The sequence below is a fragment of the Callithrix jacchus genome, chromosome 13, assembly GCF_049354715.1.
Source record: "Callithrix jacchus isolate 240 chromosome 13, calJac240_pri, whole genome shotgun sequence".
NCBI classification, from domain to species: Eukaryota; Metazoa; Chordata; class Mammalia; order Primates; family Cebidae; genus Callithrix; species Callithrix jacchus.
This window is the reverse complement of record NC_133514.1, coordinates 78,858,813-78,881,611: the sequence shown is the minus strand read 5'-3', so window position 1 is coordinate 78,881,611 and position 22,799 is coordinate 78,858,813. Positions and strand designations below refer to the sequence as shown.

Genomic DNA, 22,799 nt, shown 5'->3' with positions numbered 1-22,799 from the left:
AGAGAATATTTGTTTCCAGTAATAAATTTCAGCCTCCATGCAAATACAACTCTTCAAAAACATGATTACACACACACACACACACATATATATATATGAACAAGATTTTTGAAAGGTATCATAAGTGGATTTCACTCCAAGCCACTCCGCGCAGTTCCTGCACCTGCAGTCTCCCACTCCTGACGAGTCTTCCACAATCCCCAGTGAATACCTGGGGAGCTTCAGAACTGGAATTGGTCTTCCCACCCCAGGACTGACTTCCTTCTTGAGGGATATCAACAATGATATTTTATCCACAGTTGATACATTACCAGGGACATGTAATTATGATGATGGTGGAAGATTCTCGGCTCCCTGGGATGGCATCTTAGTGATGATTCTTTTGTAATATCGTCATTATATCTCCACAGAGTACAACTGAGTGAAGCCAAGTTGCTGAGACAGATGGTATCAGCCTGTCATTGTATTAAATGGACATTTTCCCCTTGTGGCCTTTAATAATTTATACCTTAAAAAAAGACAAGGATCTGTCCACCTAGCTAATTAAAAATACTGAATCTCACAGATGAGAAGTATGGCTCTTATTAAAGTGTCCGTTTGCTACCTTGACATTTTGTAAGAAGCAGATATTTCTCCTGCTCCATACGTAAAGGAGCAAAGTTACTCAGCCAAGGGAAATCCACTTTGGAAAACAAATGAATCTGTGAGATTCCTGATGATGCCATAGCGTCAGCATGGAGTTTGATGGTAAAGTGAAATGCCTGAGGAAAAATACAGTTCTCATTAAGCAAGGGAATTGAAACTTTCTTCATGCCAATATTGGCCTATAGTCCACACAGCTTCTCCCCATTTTATCAAGGAGGAGATTTATTGAGCCCAAGTATCAGGTATCTCCCTACAAAGGACAGAAAGACCTCACTGAGGACAGGTTTTCTGAGAAGTTGGGCTGAGCTGAAAGCATGATAGGACTTCCAATAAAATATGCAGTGGTGATGTAGTCACCTATCTCTGCCTCTCCCCAAAGTCCTCTAAAATGACAGCAAAGAAACAAACAGACAGACAAATAAAATGGCCCAATAAGGTAAAGAGACTAGGCAAAGAGATCATGGAAGAGAGGAAGGCAACAACAATGTGGAAAACAGATGTCTGAGTGGCCACTGACCTCGCAAACCAGAGGAAGCCAGGGCTGAGAGCTGAGAGCTGGCAGAGAGGAGAGCTGGTCAGCCAGCCATGTAAGCCAAGAGCAGGGAGGACTCAGCACCAGAGGCATCAGGGGACTGAGCGCAAAGGTGCAGTTCAGAGCAGAGAGAGGAAAGACCAGCCCCTGGGAGCTGGCAGGCACTGACAGCTAGCCCTTGATAGTCTCCTGCTGAACAAAAAAAATTCCGCAGAACACTTACATCAGACAAGGCCACTCTGTGACTGTGATGGATGAAGATAAAAACAAAACCACTCCATAACCATGCCTGGGCATCCATAAAAACAGCAACCCTGTCCAAACCTGAAAAACGACCAAGGCGCTCCTCTTTCTGGCAAATACAAGTGGCTGTGGCTTCTTCACTGATTACAGCTTTTGCCCTGCTTCGCTCCTCCCAACTCCCAGACAAGATTCATGAAGTCATCACAGGATTACTCTGCGTTTCCCAGCACCCAATCCAGAGAACTCAAATCCATTTCCAAGTCTTTCCTGATTCTCTCTTCCAGAGATGCCCATAGCTCTCCATTATGGCAGCTTCCCTCATCAATAAGTTAATAAACCCAAATATGTCTGACTACAGGTGTGCTCTTGGTGATCTTTGACTGAACATCAACAGGCCCCAGACTCCCTTTTTCATCTCCCATTCTCCAGGAGGTGACTCTGGAGAAACTGAGTCTGGGGAACTAGACCCAGGGAGCACCAGCCACGGCTGAAGAAGGGGTTGAATAATGATGACATAGTAGCCAGTCCCCAAATCCCTTCCCCCAGCTGGCCCAAAGAAAATCTGGTAGGCAGACTTATATCCCCTTTGGCAGAGACTAAAAAGTCCCCAGCTGTGGAAACAACCAGCCCAAGAGAAAGACTTCCCATCCTCCCTCTAAATGAAATGAGTAGGCAGTCAAGCCCCACCAGATATTTGAAGAAAGACAGAGGCAGAGCAAGAAAAAACAAGAATCTCAGAGGAGGCAGAAGCAATGACCCAAGAAATGAAGAGAATGTCTAAAGGTGGAGCATATTCTCCAACAAATACATTATAAGAGAAAAACAAGAGTTAGAAGGGTAGCTCCAACTGAAAGAGACTTGTGAACTGTAATAACCCATTGCAAAGTGTAGACCTTACTTGGGTCTTGATTTAAACAAAGCATAAAAATAAAACAATTTATAAAACAGTCAGGGAAAGGTAAATATTAACTGCATATTTGATGATATGAGGGAATTATCAGTTTTTAGATGTGGTAGTTTATTACGGTTATGTTTACATAAAAGATTCCTTATCTTTTGGAGATTCATATGGGAATATTTATATGCTGTAAATTCTGGAATTTTCTTCAAAATATTTCACTGGGCAAGTGGGATGGGGGCAAAGGAAAACAAAGATTGGCACAAATGAATTATTGAAGCTGGGTAGGGTATACATAGAGATTTATCATTTTATTAGTTTTACTTTTGTACTTGTTTGCAATTTTCCATAATAGAAAATGAACCCAAAATAGCATTATAAAGCAAAAACTCCTGAAGTATCTTTCTTTAATTTTGAGGACAATGCAAAAATGCCTCAGCTTATCCAGACTAGCCCCAGACCTGGAAGCCAGTATGTCAAGGCAGTACATCCTCAAAGCCTGCAGACAAGGAGGAAAGCTTTAGAAACTCTTTGAAAATGTTATAAACCTTATCAAGGATCATAAAGCAGGGAGGTAAGAGGACAGCCCCACACACTATCATAAATTACTCTCCCCTCCTTCCTGCTTCTTTTTCCTGAGCGTTTGGTAACTCTGTGGTATCTGTGGATAACTTTCCCTCTATATCCCAGGAATCCTCTCACAGGGCAACTTGGTTGGGGTATGCTAGGGGGTAAAACATAGGTGGGGCTGTGGGGTCAGATCTGGCTCTCAGAGGGGGAAAGAAGGTGGCTTGACCTGACTCAGCATAGGGCTCCAGGCTGCTCCCACTCACTGTGCTCCCTGCCCCTACCTTGAAAGCTGGGGTGTGGAATGGGGTGGCCAGAAGTGTAGTGGGTGGACAGATGGGTCCACAAAAGAAAGAGCACCATGGTGTAAGTCCCAGCAGGGGCATACAGGGCAGTGGATAATCAGAAGAGGAAGTGACAGCCATTTGCCCTCCTGGAATACTCACTGGGGCAGAGTCTAAAGCAGATTCCCAGGAAGAGTACTGGGTAGGCAAGGGACTAGATGAGGTGGCACCACTGGCTGCAAGGGGGTGGAGAGTATGGCCTTGGATTTGACTGAAGGGGCATAAATGGAGGCTGGCTCTATAAGGGACATGGGAATTGGCAGAATGGAGAATGGGGAGTGGAGGAAATTTCACTCTTAAATGCAAGAAGCTCTGGTTTTTTCCTAAGGGATGCTGCTCAAGGAACTGTGACTTCTAAAAATTCCTCTGCAATGTTAATCTTGGGTAAAGAAATCCTTCATCCCAGACTGAGTAAAGTTCACTGTGAGACTCGGCAGCAGCTTGAAACTGAGAATGCTGAGAATGTCCTTTTTTTTTCTTAAAAAGAAATTTTAAGGGCTCTTCTGCTTTTGAGCAACATATCTTGCTTTTCCTATTTTTATAAGACTTGTTGCTTTCACCCTCTTTGAAGTATAGCAAAAAGATATTTTTCCATCTTAGTATTAGAAAGAACTGTTATGCTTTATATATAAGAGTTTTCACTGAGTTTATAGACCTGGCGATTCAGTTAATGATGGCTAGATGGAAGTTTGTAGCTAATAAAGAGCTGTTTTCTAAAAATAGACAATTACCAGTGTACTTGACTCACTAGGAAAGGGCACCATCAAAACAGTACTGAAAAAATGCACAAGTCAGAGCCACGTCTCCTGACCTTTTCAGAGTAATGGGAATCTATGAGTCTAACAGATGATATGAATGCCTCGAAGAAGTATAGAAAATTGTGTGCGTGTGTACATTCTGCATATCGTTTTAGAGGGTTCATGAACCCAAGAAAAAAGCTCCAGAGCAAGAACAACAAAGAATTAAGAGGAAGCAATGGTTCATTTCCATTACAAAAGAATTCTCTGCTCTAAAAAATGATTTGCTATGGGCTCCAAAATGCCTTCTGGTATATTCCAGTTGGTTTATTTGATTTGCAACTATCCCATGTCTATGAGACTTTACAACTAAGACACTGTTTTCATCAGTTCAAGCCCATTCCCTACACAAATCCATTAATGAAACAACAAATTATTTTAACAAATATTTGTGCACCCTTTTTCTGTGCTAGGCCTGTAGGTCACAGAACAGGCACAGGGGAGCTGATAGTTGGCTGGGCAAGAGATCAGGTCTGTGTGGTTCTTTTTGTGTGTCCAGAACCTTGGACAGGATCAATGTGTGACGGAATAAGGAAGCAAAATACAAAGTGCTATGAAGAAACTCAAGTGCTGTAATTGTAACTGCCCAAGGGGTTCTTGTTGCCCCTTCCCAGATGTCAAGACAGGCAAATTATAACAAATAAAGAGTTTAATGTATGTACAGCAACCCAAACAGGAGATTAGAGTTTTATTATTACTTAAATCAGCCTTCCCCAAAACGGGGAAGCTGGGTTTTTTTTTTTTTTGCGTGTTTTTTGTTTTGTTTTTTCTTTTTTAAGACAGAGTATTGTTCTGTCACCCAGCCTGGAGTGCAATAACGCAATCTCATTTCACTGAAACTTCCACCTCCTGGGTTCAAGCAATTCTCCTGCCTCAGCCTCCCAAGTAGCTGGGATTACAGGCGTGGGCCACCACACTCAGCTAATTTTTGTATTTTTAGTACAGACGAGGTTTCACTCTGTTGGTCAGGCTGGTCTTGAACTCCTGATCTCAAGTGACTCACCCGCCTCAGTCTCCCAGAGTGCTGGGATTTTAGGCGTGACCGTGCCTGGCCAAGGCTAGGGTTTTTTATAGATTGCTTGGCCAGCAGGTGGCTAGGGAATGGATGCTGCTGATGGGTTGAGGATGAAATCATGCAAGTTTGGAAAATGGAAAATGGTCCTTATGCACTGAGTCTGGATGGAGGGGAGCCACAAAGCTGTTGAGTCATGAATCTTGGGTCCAGGTGGAGAAATGCAAAAATCTGAAAAGACATCACAAAAGGCTAATCTTAGGTTCCACAAGAGTGATGTTATTTAAAGGAGCAATTGGGAAGTTGCCAATATTGTGACCTCCAGAATAATGGCTGTAAAAGTTTATGCCTACATCTTAGTAGATTCAGGCCCCTCTTGTTTTCCTAACTTTGTGTTTTTTCATGAGTTTTATAAAGGTGATTTAGTTTTAGGAAGGGCTATTATATCATTGAAAGTATGCACTAAATTTCTCCCAAATGTAACTTGGTCCATGTCCAGAAATGACCAAGGACAGTTTGGAGGTTAAAGGCAAGATGGAATTGGTTAGACCAGATCTCTTTCACTGTTATTATTTTCTCACTGATATAATTTTTGCAAAGGTGATTTCATAATGGTAACTCAAGAATGGGGACAGAGAGTTGGGGAGGGGTGTTAGGGAAGATGTCTGCAGGGAGGAAAAATTTAAGTTGAGCTCTGAAAGAGGAGTCCTGTGGGAAAAGCATTTCAGATGAAAAGACCAGCATGTGCAAAAACCCCATGGCCAGGAGAGGTGTGCCCTGGGGAGGACAGGGGAGGTCAGAGTCACTGGGGCTCCTGAAGAGCGTAGGGACTGAGAAGAACACAATGACCTGCAGCATGGGAAGGAAGCAGATGACACAGGGCCTTCAGGTGAAGGGCAAAGGGCCACTGCTTTAAATCTGGATGCTATGGGAAGCAACTGGAGGGCTTAAGCCATGGAGTGATTATTTGATCTGTGTTTTCAGGAAAACCACTCTGTCTGCTGTGTAAAGAATAAATCATTGGGAGTAGAGGATGCAGGGTGGTGGACTGGACATGGACAGAGGAGGCTCAAGGCGGCTCTCTGACTTCTGGCTGGAAGGATGGTGATGGACATCCCTCACACAGAGCTGAGGAACATGGAGGAACAGGTTTTGAAGGAGCAATGACAAGTTCAGAGTGGGATGTGTTGGGACTGAGAAGTTGATTGGACATCCAGGTGGAGATGTACAGGAGGCAGTGCTGCAGGAGGAGGAGTACAGGCATGGAGTGTGAACCAGGAGCTGCTGCAGCAGAGGGGGCATGAAAACCTGGAGAGGTAAGTCGACACAGAGACACAGAAGAAGCCCTAGGGAGTTCATATGAGGCACCAGAATCAAGAAGAAGCTGGTTCAGGAGATGGAGAGGAAGGGAGAGCAGTTAGGGAGGCTGGGCACTCACCCAGCCCCGAGTGTCTTCTCCAAGGCCCTCATAATTTCTCACAAGACCTCTCTGCACTTCAGCCAGGCTGCTGGGGCCCCTGAGGCTGGAAGGTGCCATCTCAGCATCAGCCTCTGTGCTAGTCTTCTTGCCTAGAATGCCCTCCTTGATCTTCTAGACTCTTCTTAATTCCCCTGCCCTGCCTGTACAAGAAGCCATGAGCCAGCCAGCCCCTTGCCCGGCATGTTTTCCAGACAGACATCACACACCGTCCATGCCACTGCCATAGAGAACACAAATCCAGCTCTTCACATGTCCTGCTGAAGCCCTTCGCTGTACCAGAGGTGCAGGGGAAACCCGCCATCCCAACTCAGCCCATTATGCCCTGGATGAAGGTAAGGGGTGGAAAAGTCACATAATTTCCAACAAGTCCTTCTTTGTGGGCTTACACTTCCCTGGAACATGGCAGCTTGTGTAATTTGCTGTCTGCCCAAACTGCCTTTCATATGTCCCATTACATGTGCAGGTCTGACTCTTTCTTCCTAAAGGGACAAAGGATTAGAGGCGGTGATGGCTTTTGTGTGGGCCTCAAAGCAGGGACAGGCTTGAGAAAGGGAGCAAGGAGATCAGAGAAAGCACAGGAGCAGAGAGGCCCTGCAAGGCAACAGGGGCTGGGGACACCTGGAGGATGGGGGCCAAGGGCAGAAACCTCAGACACTTGGCACCTTGGCCATTTCTAGGCCATGATAGAATGGGGCTGGCTCACCAGCATGAGCTAACTCCCTCCCAGAGCCTCATTCTAAAGAGTGCCTGGACTGCAGGGGTGGGGGTCACTGAGAGCCAGAACGGGGAGTAGGTGATGGTTGTGGCAGCGGTAGGGAGGCAGTGTAGATTCCAGAGGAAGGGAGAGACATCACAAGAGCCTTGTGAAGTGAAGCCAGATGCACTCTGCGAGGGGATTGGGGGCTGAGAAATGAGTGGGAGGCTGCTCCCATCATCCAGGTGCAAGACGGGAACCTTGGGCATCCTGAGGATGAGAAAACCTGCAGGGCCTCAGTCATTGGATGTCTTCCAGGAGGAGTGGGTCCAGGTCTGAAGGAGAGGACTGGGGACAGGTCCCTTTGGGGATGATCTAAGAGCCAAGAGGGGGGGTGTGCAGTCCAGCAGACCCTCTAGTGATGCTTTTCATGCAGCTGCTTTCACTTGCTACTTTGTGCTGTATACACAGAGGAACTGTGCAGGCCTTTGGCCCTGGCCGAACCTCTGCAATGCCCAGAGCTGCCCTTCTAGGGGTCAGCCGGATGCTGCTGAAGTCCAAACATGTTGCCCCAAAATGTGCCACTTTGTTGCTTATTTTGAGCTAGGAAAAATGGACAACCAGTGAATGCAGGAAAAGCTGTTTACCTTCCCCTCAACAGCCTAAAATAAGGTATAAATTTTACATTTTGTAAAGAAAATTTACATTTATAAAAGAAATTGTTATTAGTAAAGATGTTTGCACCAGGAAGGGAGCTGCTCTGAGACAACTTTTATCACCTGGGAGACTTGTATCTGCATAATAAGATGACTTATATTCACAAGACATTTCCTCCACTTCCTGTCCCAAAATTTGACTTCACCACCCTGACCCAGAAGCCCCAAACCCCTATTCCTTTTTATAGCTCAGAATGCTTAAAAGCCTCAGCCAGGCGTGGTGGCTCATGCCTGTAATCCCAGGACTCTGGGAGGCCAAGACAGGCAGATCGCATGAGGCCAGGAGTTTGAGATCAGCCTGGCCAACATGGTGAAATCCCACCTCTACTGAAAACACAAAAATTAGCCAGCTGTGGTGGTGTGCACCTGCAGTCCCAGCTACTTGGCAAGCTGAGGCCCAGGAGGTAGAGGTTGCAGCAAGGAAAGATCACACCACTGCACTCCAGCTTGGGCAATAGAGTGAGACTGTCTCAAAAAGAAAATGCTTAAAAGCCTCCGTTCCCACTAGGAGAAACAACTTCCAAGAAAAGAGCTTGGAACCTGTGCACCTTCCATGTCTGCAGGCCTAGAGGCTGTCTGTTTTAACAAAAAAGAACAAAAAACCTAATTTAAACCTTGCCATTGCAAGTGTCATTTGAACTGGAATGGCTGCAATAAGATGATGTATCAGTGTTAAGATCAAAATAAAAATTAAGCACATGCTGCCCTATTAGTCAGCACTTCTCAGGCTATATTGTTGTGAAGTTCAGCAACAGAGTTAAAGAATCTATTTAAATGCAAATGTGCCATAAAACCAACTAAGAGCAATGCATCTCCAAAATTCTGCCAGCCCTACTTTCAGCAGGCTCTGCTCACAATGGTGGTGTTATTTTTTTCAATGTGGAGAATAATATTTCTGAGTAATCCTGTGTTACTATCTGGGATGGGAGTCTGAGGGTTCTTCTGGGGCTGAGTTGGCACATGTGTCCTGGTGCCCTCTGGGACTGGCCAGGGCTTAGCATGACCAGGCAGCCTTTGGGTTGGAAGGGGTTCTTCTGCCTGGAGGGTTCCTGACTCCCCGTATTACCACCCTGGTTACAATGCTCCAGAGGAGCCCAGTTATATACATAAGCTCCAGTGACCAGGACGGTGGCTCCCTGACTCAAAAACTGAATGAGACATTCCCTAAAACGAGCCATGCACAGCAACTGACTCAGAGGCAGTGATCTGCTAGCATTGATCTGCTACTAACCATTGAACCTCCCATCCCTGTGGGAAGGAGGCAACAGGTGCTCTCAGAGCCCATACTCTGTGTCAGGTGACAACCTTATCCTCACAATAATCATACAGAGGAGGCATTATTGCTCTGTCTTAACAGAGGGGCTGGAAAGATGTGGCATGAGACAGCGAATGGGCTTGGCCATTAGGGCTCTGTCGGAAGGGGACTGGTCCATCCCCTGCCCTACCTGTGGAGGAAAGGGGATACCAGGCATTTGGGGCAGAGTTTGGTGATAAGCCTGGCCTGAGGCTGATTTAAATTATCTGCCTTTTAGAGGCAGCAGGACTTCTGTGCCCACCAAGGCCTGTTCCTAAGCTGAGAACAGCCAGAGGATACCTTTGGGCTTGTGCCCTGGACTAAGAGGAGACTGTACTTCAAAGCCCCCAGAAGCCACGGAACAATCTAAGAACCACCTGATTCAAGATGGGCTCTGCCCGGGAGTGAGCAAGGCCTGCCCAGCCCCATCTCGGTCACTGAACCGTGGGCAGGATCCGGCCCATGAGGGCAAGCAGTAAAAATGCGTTGAGCTTTTAGATACTGTGATACAGGTATATAATAATTGTAGGGGCAGAATTTCTGGATATTAAATTTTTAATGTACAATTAGCATATATGCAGCTCTTTTTACTTCTGTTTATTTGATGGCATTCAGGATGTGGCTTGAATGGCACTGTGCTAGCTGCTCTCCCCTATCCCCCTTCAAAGAGCCTCCTGCCCCTAGGATGGACAAGTGGGGTCTTCACCTTATGAGAAAGAAATACCGGATTGTGGAAACCTCCACTTCCCTCCTTTTCTCTGTGTCTTAGGGGACTCCATATGGAGGGGTAGCATTTCAGGCCTGGGACTGCTTTCTGCCTGAGAGAAGGGGCTGGAACCAGGGGGCAATGATGGGGCTGAGGGATGTGTTCAGAGTAAACCTGTTCAGGCAGAGGCAGCATCCAGGCAGTTCATCTCTTGGGATCCCACTCAATATGGAAGGCAGATAGAGGATTGACTCTGCAGAGAAGGGGAACCCCCACTTCTGGGGGCATGAGAGAAGGTAGCAACCAACAAAGATGTCATCTAGTCACCTAGTGAGAGCTCACATGTATAGACACATGCACTATCTCATGTGATCTTTCCTTAAACTTCTGTTTGCAGATAATCTGATCTTGAATATAGAAAATCCTCAAAAATATGCTGAAAACTGGTAAAACTTTAAGTTCAGCGAGCCTGCAGAATACAAGATCAATATACAAAAATTGGTGGTGTTTCCATATACTTGCAATGGACAATCAAAAATGTAATTAGAACAATTCCATTTATGATAGCATCAAAAAATAAAATAGTGAGCTGAGCATGGTGGCTCACACCTGTAATCACAGCACTTTGGGAAGCTGGGGTGGGTGAATCACTGGCGATTAGGAGTTCAAGACCAGACTGGCCCAACATGGTGAAACCCCATCTCTACTGAAAGTACAAAAATTAGCTGGGTGTTGTGGTATATGTATGTAATCACAGCTACTGGGGAGGCTGAGCCATGAGAATTGCTTGAATTCAGGAGACAGAAGTTGCAACGAGCCGAGATCACGCCACTGCACTCCAGTTTACTCTGCAGTCCAACAGAGTAAGGCTCTATCTCAAGAAAAAAAAAAAAAAGAATAAATTTAAATAAAGAAGTACAAGGCTCGAACACTGAAAACTACAAAACATTTATTGAAACAAATTAAAGACCAAAATAAATGAACACGCCCATGTTCCTGGATTGGAGGTCTTAATATTAAGATCGCAACACTTCCTAATGTAGCCTGAGATCCAGGACAATCCCTACAAAATTCCAGGTGCTTTTTTTTGCTGAAATTGACAAGCTAATTTTACAATTCATATGGAAATGTAAGAAACCAAGAATAGCCAAAACTATCTTAAAAAAGAAGAGTGAAGTTGGAGGACTCACACTTGCCCATTTCAAACTTAAAGCCAGAGTATCAAGAAAGTGTGGTACTAACGTAAAGATAGACATATAGACTAATGAAGTAGAACTCAGAGTCTAGAAATAAACCCTCATATTTATGGTCAATCGATTTTTTGACAAAGGTGCCAAGACAATTCCGTGGGGGAAGACTGTCTTTTCAACAAATGGTACTTGTGACAACTGGATATTCCCATGTGAAAGACTCCTTTCTCACACCATACATAAAAGTGAACTCAAATGGATTCTAGATCTAAATGTTAGAACTAAAACTGCAATACTTTTATGAAAAAAAATAGAAGTAAGGTTTCATGACCTTAGATTAGAATAAACATAAATAGATATGACAGCAAAAGCACACACAACAAAAGAAATAAAGATAAAATAAACTTCATCAAAATTTTAAAAACTTTTGTTCTAAGAATATGACCAAGAAAATAAAAAGACAATTTAGAGAACAAGTGAAAATATTAGCAAATTATGTACCTGATAAGGGACTTGTATCTAAAATATATAAAGAACACTTATAATTCAATAATAAAAAGCCAAAGGATTAGAATACCCATTTTTCCAAAGAAGACATACAATGGCCAATAAGCAAATGAAAAGAGACCCAATCTTATTATCCCTCAAAAAAAATGCAAATCAAAACCACAATGTGATGCTACTTCACACTCACCAGGATGGCTAGAATTAAAAAAAAAAAAAAAAGACAGATTATAATAAGTGCTATAGGGATGTGGAGGAATTAGAGACTTCATACATTGTTGGTGAGAATGTAAGCAGTACTACAGCTACTCTGGAAAAGTCTGCCAGTTTCTCAGAAAGATAAATATAGAATTACAATACTACCAGCAATTCCACTTCAAGCTATATACCCAAGAGAAATGAAAAAGAAGTCCACATAAAAACTTGCAAACAGGCCGGGCGCAGTGGCTCACACCTGTAATCCCAGCACTTTGGAAGGCCGAGGCGGGTGGATCACGAGGTCAAGATATCGGGACCATCCTGGTCAACATGGTGAAACCCCGTCTCTACTAAAAATACAAAAAAAAAAAAAAAAAAATTAGCTAGGCATGGTGGCGCGTGCCTGTAATCCCAGCTACTCAGGAGGCCTGAGGCAGGAGAATTGCCTGAACCCAGGAGGCGGAGGTTGCGGTGAGCCGAGATCACGCCATTGCATTCTAGCCTGGGTAACAAGAGCAAAATTCCGTCTCGAAGAAAACAAAAAACTTGCAGACAAATATTTACAGCAATGTTATTAATAATAGCTGAAAAGTAGAAACAACCCTGACATCCATCAACTTATGGATGGATCAATCAAATGTGGTATATCTATACAACAGAATATTATTTGACCATAGAAAGCAAATAAGTACAGATACATGCTGTATGACATGAAGGTACCTTGAAAGTATTATGATAAGTGAAAGAAAACTAGTCACAAAGACTACATATGGTATTATTCCATTTATATGAAATGTCTGGAATAGGCAAATGCATAAAGAAAGAAAGATAAGTGGTTCTCTAGGGCTGGAAGTTTGGGGGGAAATGGGGAGTGATTGCTAGAGAATACGGGATTTCCTTTTGCTGTGATGAAATGTCCTAAAATTAATTGTGGTGATTGTTTCACAACTCTGTGAATATACCAAAAACTACTGAATTGCCCACTTTAAGTGGGTGAATTGTGTGGTGTGTGAGCAATCCCCCAATAAAGCTGTAATATTAAGAAATGTTTTGGTGGAAACATCAGGAGTTGGAGATTTTTTTAATGCTATTTTAAACCACAAATTCAATTTTTAAAATTGTTAAAGGACTGTTTGAGTTATCTACTTCATCTTGAGTGAGATTGATCGCTTGTGATTTCTGATGATTTAGTCCATTTCATGTAATTTGTCAATTTTACTTGCATAGAGATGTTATTACAGTTTTAATATCTATGAAGTCTGTAGTTATATTCCCTTTTTCATTCCTGATGTGGTGATTTCTTTTTCTTTTTTTTTTTTTTTTGAGATGAGGTCTCACTTTGTCAGCCAGGCTGGAGTGCAGTGGTGAGATCTCAGCTCCCTGCAACCTCCGCCTTCCAGATTCAAGCAGTTCTCCCACGTCAGCCTCCAGTGTAGCTGGAATTACAGGCATGAACTACCATGCCTGGCTAATTTTTGCATTTTTAGTAGAGACGGGTTTTTGCCATGTTAACCAGGCTAGTCTCAAACTCCTGACTTCAGATGATCCACCCGCCTCGGCCTCCCAAAATGCTGGGATTACAGGCGTGAGCAACCGCACCCAGCCCTCTGGTGATTTCTGTCTTCTCTTTTTCTAAGTTTGTCGGTATGAGTAGATTCACCAATTTTATTGAGCCTCCAAAGAATCATCTTTTGGTTTCATTGGTTCTGTTGTTTTTCTATTTTTAATTTCCTTAATACACTGCTCTTTATTATTTCCTTCCTCCTGTTTACTTTGGATTTATTTTGCTCTTTTCCTCCCTAGTCTCTTATGGCAGAAGCTTAACTGGTTGTTTTGACACATTTCTTGCTTTGTAGTACAAGCATTTAATGCAGCAAATTCCCTTCCTGCTTTAGCTACATCCCACAAATGTTGATATGTTACGTAGTTATTTTCTTTCAATACATCTTCTAAGTTCCCTTTTTTAACTGTGGTTTGCTTTCTTATTATTTAGTATTTTTTCTGTTATCGTTCTCTTACTGATTTCTATTTTAATTCCATTATAGTCAGAAAACATACTTTATATGATTTCAATCCTTTTAAATGTAAGGTTTGATATGTGATTCACAATATGACCTATCCTGGTACATGTTCCATGTGCATTTGAAAATAATGTGTAGTGTTCTATAAATATGACTTAGTTCAAGTTAGCTGACAGATAGAAGTTGATTCTATCCTTGCTACTATTTTTATATATACTACATAGAAAGGAGTGTTGTAGTCTCCAAGTATCATTGTCAGCATGTGTACTCCTTTTATGTTCTGACAATTTTTGTTTCCTATATTTTAAAGCTCTATTCTCAGGTGCATATACAGTTAAAATTATTATGCTTTCCTGGTGAATTGCTTTTTCTTTTTTAAAAAAATTATTGAGGTAAAATATACATGTATAATCTGCCATCTTTACCATTTTAAGTGTAAATTCAGTTGTGATAAATACATTTACATTATTTACCTCCTTTCATTCCCCTTTCCTCTCTCCCGTTCCCATCTGATAACCACCCATCTACTCTCTGTCTTCATGAGATCCACTTCTTTAGCTCCCACAGGTGAGTGAGAACATGCAGTGTTGTCTTTCTATGCTTTGCTTATTTCACTTAGCATAATGGCTACCATATTGCTGCAAATAACAAGATTTCACTCTTTTTATGAATGAATAATATTCTATTGTGTATATGTACATATTTTTTATCCATTCATCCATTAGTGGGCCCTTAGGTTGATTCCATATTTTAGATATTGTAATAGGGCTGCAATAAACATGAGAAGGAAGATATCTCTTTGATCTGTTGATTTCCTTTCTTTTGAATATATACCCTATAGAGGAATTGCTGGATCATATGATAGTTCTATTTTTGGTTTTTTGAGGAACCTCTATATTGATCTCCATAGAGGCTATGCTAATTTACTTTGCCACCAACAGTACTGAAGGGTTCCCCTTTCTCCACGTCCTTGTCAACATCTGTTATTGCCTGCCTTTTTGATACAAGCTATATTAATCAGGATGAGATGATATCTTGTTGTGGTTTTCATTTTCCTGATGATTAATGATGCTGAACATTTTTTCATAAACTTTTTGGCCATTTGTATATCTTCTTTTGAGAAATGTCTGTTCAGATATTTTGCCCATTTTTATTTATTTTTAAATTCTTGATACTTTTTATTCTTTTTAAACTTTTTTTTTAACTGACACAGGATCTTGTTCTTTTCACCCAGGCTGGAGTGCAGTGGCACTCAACCACCTGGACTCAACCACCTGGGCTCACTGCAGCCTCAACCACCTGGGCTCAAATGATCTACTGCAGCTTCCCAAGTAGCCGGGAGTACAGGTGCATGTCACCATGACCAGTTACTAGTATAATTTTTTTTAGAGATGGGGTCTCACTATGTTGCCCAGACTGATCTTAACTCCTCGATTCAAGCTATCCTCCCACCTTGGCCTCCCAAAATGCTGGGGTTATAGGTGTGAGCCATGGTGCCCAGCCACCCATTTTAAAAACAGATTATTTGTTTTTTGCTATTAAGTTATTTGAGCTCTTTATATATTCTGGTTATTACTCTCTCAGCAGATGGACAGTTTACATTCCCCACCCCCCCCCCATTTTGTAGGTTGTCTCTTCACTTTGTTTCATTTGCTGTGCAGAAGCTTTTTAACTTGGTGTAATCCCCATTGTCTATATTTGCTTTGTTTGCCTGAAGCTTTTCCTCAATGTTTTCTTCTAGTAGTTTCATAGTTTGGGGTTTTAGTCCTTTTAAGTCTTTAATCCATTTATATTTGATTTTTGTGTGTGGTAAGAGACAGGGATCTAGTTTCATTCTTCTGCATTTAGTTATTCAGCTTTTTCAGCACCATTTATTGAAAAGACTGTCCTTTCCCTATTGTATATTCTTGGCTTTTTTGTTGAAGATGAGTTGGTTGTAAATGTGTAGATTTATATCTGGGTTATCTATTATGTTCTGTTGATCTATGTGTCTGTTTTTATGCCAGTACCAGTTAACTTTTCTACCAATATGTAATATCCCTTTCAACCCTGGTAGTTTTCTTTGCTCTGAAGTCTACTTTGATATTAACATAGTAGTTTTGTTTCAGTTGGGGTCTCCAATGTGCAGTTTTTTTTTTCATAGTTTTTCTTTTTGGCTTACTTATACCATAATACTTAAAGAGAGTTTCTTGTAGATAGCATGTACTCGAGTCATTTTTATAAAATTCATTCTGTTGTTCTCTTTTAATTGGTTGTTTATTGCATTTACATGTAACGTAATCATTGATATGTTTAAATTCAGGCCTCCTAATTATTATTTGTTTTCTGCTTTTTCCAATATTTTTAATTCCTTTTTTTCTTTCCTACCTTTGTTTGGTTTACTTAAACTTCTTTTTTATGTATTCTAATTTAAGTTACCTAGTGTGGTTTTTTTTTTTTTTTTTTTTTTTTTTGAGATGGAGTCTCTCTGTCACCCAGGCTGGGTATGGTGGTGCGATCTTGGCTCACTGCAACCTCCATCTCCCAGATTCAAGCAATTCTCTCACCTCAGCCTCCCAAGGACTACAGGCATGCACCACCACGCCTGGCTAATTTTTGTATTTTTGGTAGAAATGGGGCTTCACCATGTTGGCCCGGCTGGTCTTGAACTCCTGACCTCAAGTAATCCGCCCTCCTCAGCCTCCCAAAGTACTGGGATTACAGGTGTGAGCCACCACTTCTGTCCTCTAGTGTGCTTTTAACATGAATTCTTTGTACGTAATTTTTCGGTGTTCTAGGAATTACAGAACACATATTTATTTGACTTTTTGTAGTCTATTTAGAATCAATATTTCATCGTTCAAGCTGAATGTTGAAATCTTACCACCATATGGATCTCCTTACCTTCTTCTCCTCTTTTTGTTGCAATTTTCTCATGTATTACAGCTACATACTTTGAAACTTCTTTAAATGGTGTTAAAATTTTTGCTTTTTATTGTCTTACATATTTTAAAGAACTCAAGAAGAGAAGAATGATCTATTATACTTATCCAGATATTTGCCATTTCTGTTCTGTTTCATTTCTAATGCTCCACGTTTCCTTCTGGCATCATTTTTTTTCTTCTCTTCTTACCTACCTAAACAATACCTGGTGGCCCAGCAGAGACAAAGAATCATAGCAAGAGAAAGAGAAATCAATTTTAAAGATTTAATGGCTGCAAGACTATTCAGAGGCAGTTCCTAGTATAACAGCTCCACCTGCTGGAAGAGAGACCAAATACACTTTTTTGTTCTGAGGCAGCTATGACCAAGTTCTTGCTGGAACTGAATGCCTGACCCAAGGATGCCTTGTGACTCTTCTGCCTGCCAACCCCATTATGGAGTGTATCAACTCACTCAATAACTAAAAATGTGACAGGAGCCTAAGAAACCTCTCCGTTTAAAAGGAAATGGAGTATTCAAGAGCCAGTAGGCCTCTCCTTAGCAGCATCTTGGCAGCAACCCTTTAGGGGAAAGAAACATCATCACCTGCCATGCCCCCTAAAGCAAAGCTGCTGTAGGTGTTCAGCCTCAGCACAATCTCCATAAAACAGTAAGTGAACACGGTCACTTGCTCAGTGGGCAGAACTCACTGCAGTCCTAATGCCCTGGCCAACACTCCCCCCAAAGAAACTTGCTACATGTTAACTAACTCTTAGCTGGCACAAAGGGCCTGGCTATCTGCCCTACTGTTAGAAAGACTCTAAACTGGAAGGTTACAGACATCCCTCTTTAGGGCAGTAAACTGTGGAAACAAATAGAGGCTGCTGATGGACAGCTGGTGTTACAGGTGCAGATGCCCTTGAGGATTCTCTGATGAGACTGATTGGAATCAAACTGCTTGATAGATCCCTACTTGAATCCACATCGAGGTTTTAGGGTGCCGTGAACCCAGGCAGGAGAATCCTGGAGGAACAAGAGTGGTAAACTTACTGCTGGTGCTGAGATACTTCAGGCTTTGGTTTTCTTCCAAATGCATCTGCTGCTATTTACTTTTCTGAGTCTTCAGATGGCTGCCCCATGCATGTGGTCAAGGATTACAGCTGCCTTCAGTGGGATAGATGGGTCGGAATGTGCTTGTTCCATCTCATCTAGAACTGGAGCCGAGAGGAGGACTTTAATAGATGGAGAGGAGGCAAGAGGGCATTTCCAGGGAAACTGCGGCACAAGGCAAAGCACAAAGCTGGGAACACAGGGCAGTATATGAGGGCAAGAATAGTTCATCTGGCTGGGTCCTGAGTGCTCAAGGAGAGCAGCAGGTGAGAAATCTGACAGAAGGGCTTGGCCTTAGCATGGGGCCCCAGGAGAGGAGTGTGGGCTTTGCTGGGTAGCGTCACCAGGATTCACAGAGTGCGTCCAAGCTGAGCAGTAACTATGATGGAGCTGTGCTACAGGGCCCTACATGCTTTCCCTTCACCCGGAACATTCTTTCTTCTGCTCTTCCCCCAGCCAACTCTCTCATCCTGCAGGTTTCAGTGTAAGTCTCATTCCTCAGGGAAGCCCACCTGACCACCCACCACCTGCTCAGCTCAGACCATGGCTTCCATAGAATACTGGATTCTTCCTTCCTCGTCCTTACCACGCTGTCAATGGTTTACTTAATTATTTGCAATAATTTATTTCACATCCATTTTCTCTGCCAGCCTGTAAGCATATTTCTTGTTTATTGCTAAGTGCATTTGATCAACAAACTTGCAGGGAGAATGTGCTCTCTGCCCACCAAGGCATTAGATGCCAACATTCCCAAGGTCGAAGTAGGTGACCTCCCTGCATATTGTTAGCTTGTTGCCTGCACAGACTGTGCAGTTGGTGTTACTGGTCTAGCTGACAGGGGTTGTGTGTGGAGTGGAGGGGGAAGGGGCAGGTGGCAGAAAGACTGAGTCAGGATCCACTATAATAGAAAAAGGAGTTGCTGGCCATGCTGTAACCAGGGCCTGAGGGCTGAGGCTGCATTCAAGAGTGAAGCAGACACTACCCAGACCCTTTTGAGATCCTGGATATTAGGGAGCCCCAACACAAGACCTGATGTTTGCCCACTTCCTGCAGGCTGCAGTGAGCCAGGCTGCCCAGTGCTCCTCTGGCAACCCAGAGGTACCATCCCGCTGGTGGGAGGAAGGGAACCAAGTGCCCCTTGAGCCAGGACAGAGCTGGGGCTTCAAGTCACTATTTCCAACGCTATTAGCACATGTGGCGAGGGCCTAAGGGGTGCAAGGCTCGCTCAGGGGTCACTGACTTGGGAACAGCAGGACCAGGAGAGGGACTCCAGGTCTGTCTGTTTGAAGCCCCACTGAACTCCATCAGGCCCCATGCCCCTCAGGAACCACCTTGGGGAGGGAATCTGAATTCAGGGGCCACCTCAGCCAGCTCCTTCATCATCCTCTGTCTTCCACACCTGGAGCTCGATGAGGACACAGCGTGCAAACCACCTGGCTGCATCCCATGCAGCCTCCTCCCATTGCCTCACTGGTGTTGCACCCACCTGCAATTCTAGTTGGTTCTATTCGGTTTTTGCTTGAAAGACCTTCAATGACTGGCAATGTCTGTCAGTAATTACAGCCCACAATTCCCTAGCAAATTCATTTAGGAACAAATTATTTCACAGACTTCAATAAAAGTAAAGTGCTTATTCCTAGTGGGTTCTGAGGCATCCAGAGGTGGGCTATACAAAGCCATGCTGATCCTCACTGTGGGAACCCTAGGTCCTTGCCAAGCTTCCCCCGTCCTCTCCCACTCACCAGGAGCTGCAGGCCTCCCTCAGGGTGTGGCCCCCAGCTGGCCAGGCCACAGACTGACGAAATCCTGATGGATCATTTCAGCTGGAGATTCTTCTTTTTTTTTTTTTCCAAAAAAAAATCAGCAAGTTTCTCTTTTTTTTTTTTTTAGAGGGAAAAAGAGAAAAAGAAGGGGGAAAAAAAGAAAAAGAGGGAAAAAGGAATATTACTTCATTCCTAAAATCGGTTTCAATAATGGCCGATCAATATTTTGAGTGTTTAAAGTGGTTAATGCATATTTTATGTGTTTAAAATGGAGACCTCTATTGTGTTTATTTGTTCTGGCTCTGAGTTCAAGTCCTGGATATCGTTATCAATTTGTTGTCTCGTTGAATCTAAATCTCATTATGTGTCTTATGTATCTGGGTGTTAAGATCTCTTATTGTTACATTAATCCTTTTACCCTTGCATCCTTGTAGCTTTGAAATCTATTTTATTAAGTGTGAGAATTGCAACTCCTGCTTTTTATTTATTTATTTTTACTCTCCATTTGGTTGGTGAGTTTTTTTTTCCATCCCCTTGTTTTGAGTCTTTGTATATCTTTAGATATATCGTTAGATTTTGTGGAAAATGTATATTTTGTGTGTTTGAAATGGAGAGCTCTATTGAGTTTATTTGTTCTGGATCTTAGTTCCAGTCCCGGATATCGTTATCAATTTTCTGTCTTGTTGAATCTAAATCTCATTATGGGTCTTATGTATCTGGGTGTTAAGATCTCTTATTATTACATTAATCCTTTTACCCTTGTATCCTTGTAGCTTTGAAATCTATTTTGTCAAATGTGAAAATTGCAACTCCTGCTTTTTATTTATTTATTTTTGCTCTCCATTTGGTTGGTACGTTTTTTTTTTTTCCAACCCTTTATTTTGAGTCTATGTATATCTTTGGATATACCGTTGGATTTTGTCTGTATCTTTTGATTGGGAGATTTGGTCGATTTAAATTTAGGGTTGCTGCCATTTGATATTAACTGGTTATTTTGTCCTTTCATTGATAAAAATTCTTCTTTATGTTAATGCTCTTTACTTTTTGGTGTATTTTTAGAAAGGGTCATACTGGTTGTTCCTTTCTGTGTATAATGCTTCTTTTAGAAGTTCTTGTAAAGCAGGCCTGGTGGTAATAAAATCTCTGAGTACTTGCTTGTTCCTAAAAGATTTTATTTTTCCTTCAAATGTAAAGCTTAAATTGGCAGGATATGAAATTCTGGGCTGAAAGTTCTGTTGATTAAGTATATTGAATATTGGCCCCCACTCTCTTCTAGCTTGTAGGGTTTCCGTTGAGAGATCTGCTGTAAGCCTAATAGGCTTACCTTTATGGGTAACTTGATCTTTCTCTCTGGCTGCCCTTAATATTTTCTCCTTCGTTTCGATCTTGGTGAATCTAACGATTATGTGCCTTGGGGTTGGTCTTCTTGAGGAACATCTTTGTGGTGTTCTCTGTATTGCCTGGGGTTGAATAGTGTCCTGCTTTGCTAAATTAGGAAAATTTTCCTGGATAATGTCCTGGAGAGTATTTTCCAGCTTGAATTCATTCTCTCCGTCACTTTCAGGTACACCAATCAAGCGTATATTAGGTCTTTTCACATAGTCCCATATTGCTTGGAGACTTTGCTCATTCCTTTTTATCCTTTTTTCTCTATTCTTGTCTTTCAGCTGGAGATTCTTAACGGAGGGGAAAATGTGTGCTTTAATGGAAAACTATGAATTGTTTAGATCACACGCTTTGGGGGTATCTCACTGTGCTGTTTTACAAATCCGTACATTGTAAATGATTGACAGCAATGCAAAGTAAGTGAGTTCATTTTAATATACCTGATTTGTAAATGTGTCTATTCTTTGGATTCTCCCTTGAACACGTTGAAACATTCTGTAGGTTCCTGCCAGGCAGGGTGTCAGAGCCCTGGCAGCGGAGAGTGATTGGCTCATATGTGGCAAAAGAATGTACCAACAGCAGTACAGGTTTGAAGAGGAAAGTTTCATTAGACAGAAAGAACCCTGCAGCAGAGTACAGCAGGGGGCTTCCGCAAGACAGGACTGAGCTTGCCAAGGTGGATTTTCCTTAGGGGTATTTACGGACCTTCAAGTGGGAGCTTAAGGGTAATTTGGACCATATTAGCCATGTAGGTAATTTGGTACCTTGGTGTCAGCAAGGGTTGCACAATGAATTTCAACATCATGCATTCCGGAGATGCATTAGAAGTTCTAGTTACTTATGAATTTCTGAGAAAAAATCCTGGCGCTAGATGCTGACTTTAGAAAATATGGAATTCTAATTACTTCTGAGTTCCTCAAATGAAGAGTTTTGCCTCAAGATGGTCTGCTTGATGGATACCAGGTGACCTTTGCTCTCCTCACTTTCCCCACTAATAATGAATTAAATAAAGTCTTTAACGATGTTCATATTATAACTGCTTTAGAATCACAATTTCACTTTTTGTTGAAAAGTATCCTTTAATACAAACTTAAGCAACCCCAGAGTTTCTGATGCATTGAGTCTGGAGCTCAAGAACATGATGTTGAACAAGCCCATGGCTCAGGTTTTGAGGACTCTGTGTCATCCGAGGGTGTTCTTGAGGGTGGCAAGGGCTCTGCTGTGAAAGGACATTGTCCTGGGTTAATGGAGCGTCTAACTCCCTGGGACCCACAGGGTGTCTCCCAGATGCTGAAAGAGACTCTGTTCTGCAGCCAGTAGAGGAAGTGGAGATGGGAGAAGTAGAATCACAGAGCCAATGTCCCTTCACCAATGCCCAGTGCACAAGGCCCAGGCTGTGTGCTTTCAACCCATGCAACTACTGCTGATGCCCTTCATGCTGGGCCCTTCTGAAATGGACATGAAGCCCAGGAAGGGTAGGTGAGCTGGGGCTGCAGCCTCGTCACTTCCCCTGGACACCCTTGCTCTTACTCAGCACAGCATGCAGCTCCACGCAGCCCTCCCTTGAGCAAAGGGACATGTCATGTCACAGACAGGTTTTTGTGATTCTGCAGGACCTGGGACCCTGGGAGTGACAGAGAGGTGTTGCTAGGGGACTCTAATCCTGAAATTGCCTTTGCAAAAGTTTTTTTTAACAGTGAGAAACTTATGACATTGAAAGAGATGCGATCTAACCAACTTCCATCTTGCCTTTAACCTTCAAACAGCCCTGAGTCATTTCTAGGCTTAGGCCACGCTA

The 22,799-nt window shown here is 42.6% G+C and overlaps 1 long non-coding RNA gene across 1 annotated transcript; it reads left to right on the top strand.

Annotated features, from left to right (window-relative positions):
- Positions 1-6,022: 6,022 nt before the first annotated feature.
- LOC144579046 (uncharacterized) lies at positions 6,023-21,440 on the top strand. The gene is made up of 2 exons (XR_013525849.1): positions 6,023-6,354; positions 21,283-21,440. It is a non-coding gene; the product is annotated as an uncharacterized LOC144579046 (long non-coding RNA).
- The last annotated feature ends 1,359 nt before the right edge of the window (positions 21,441-22,799 follow it).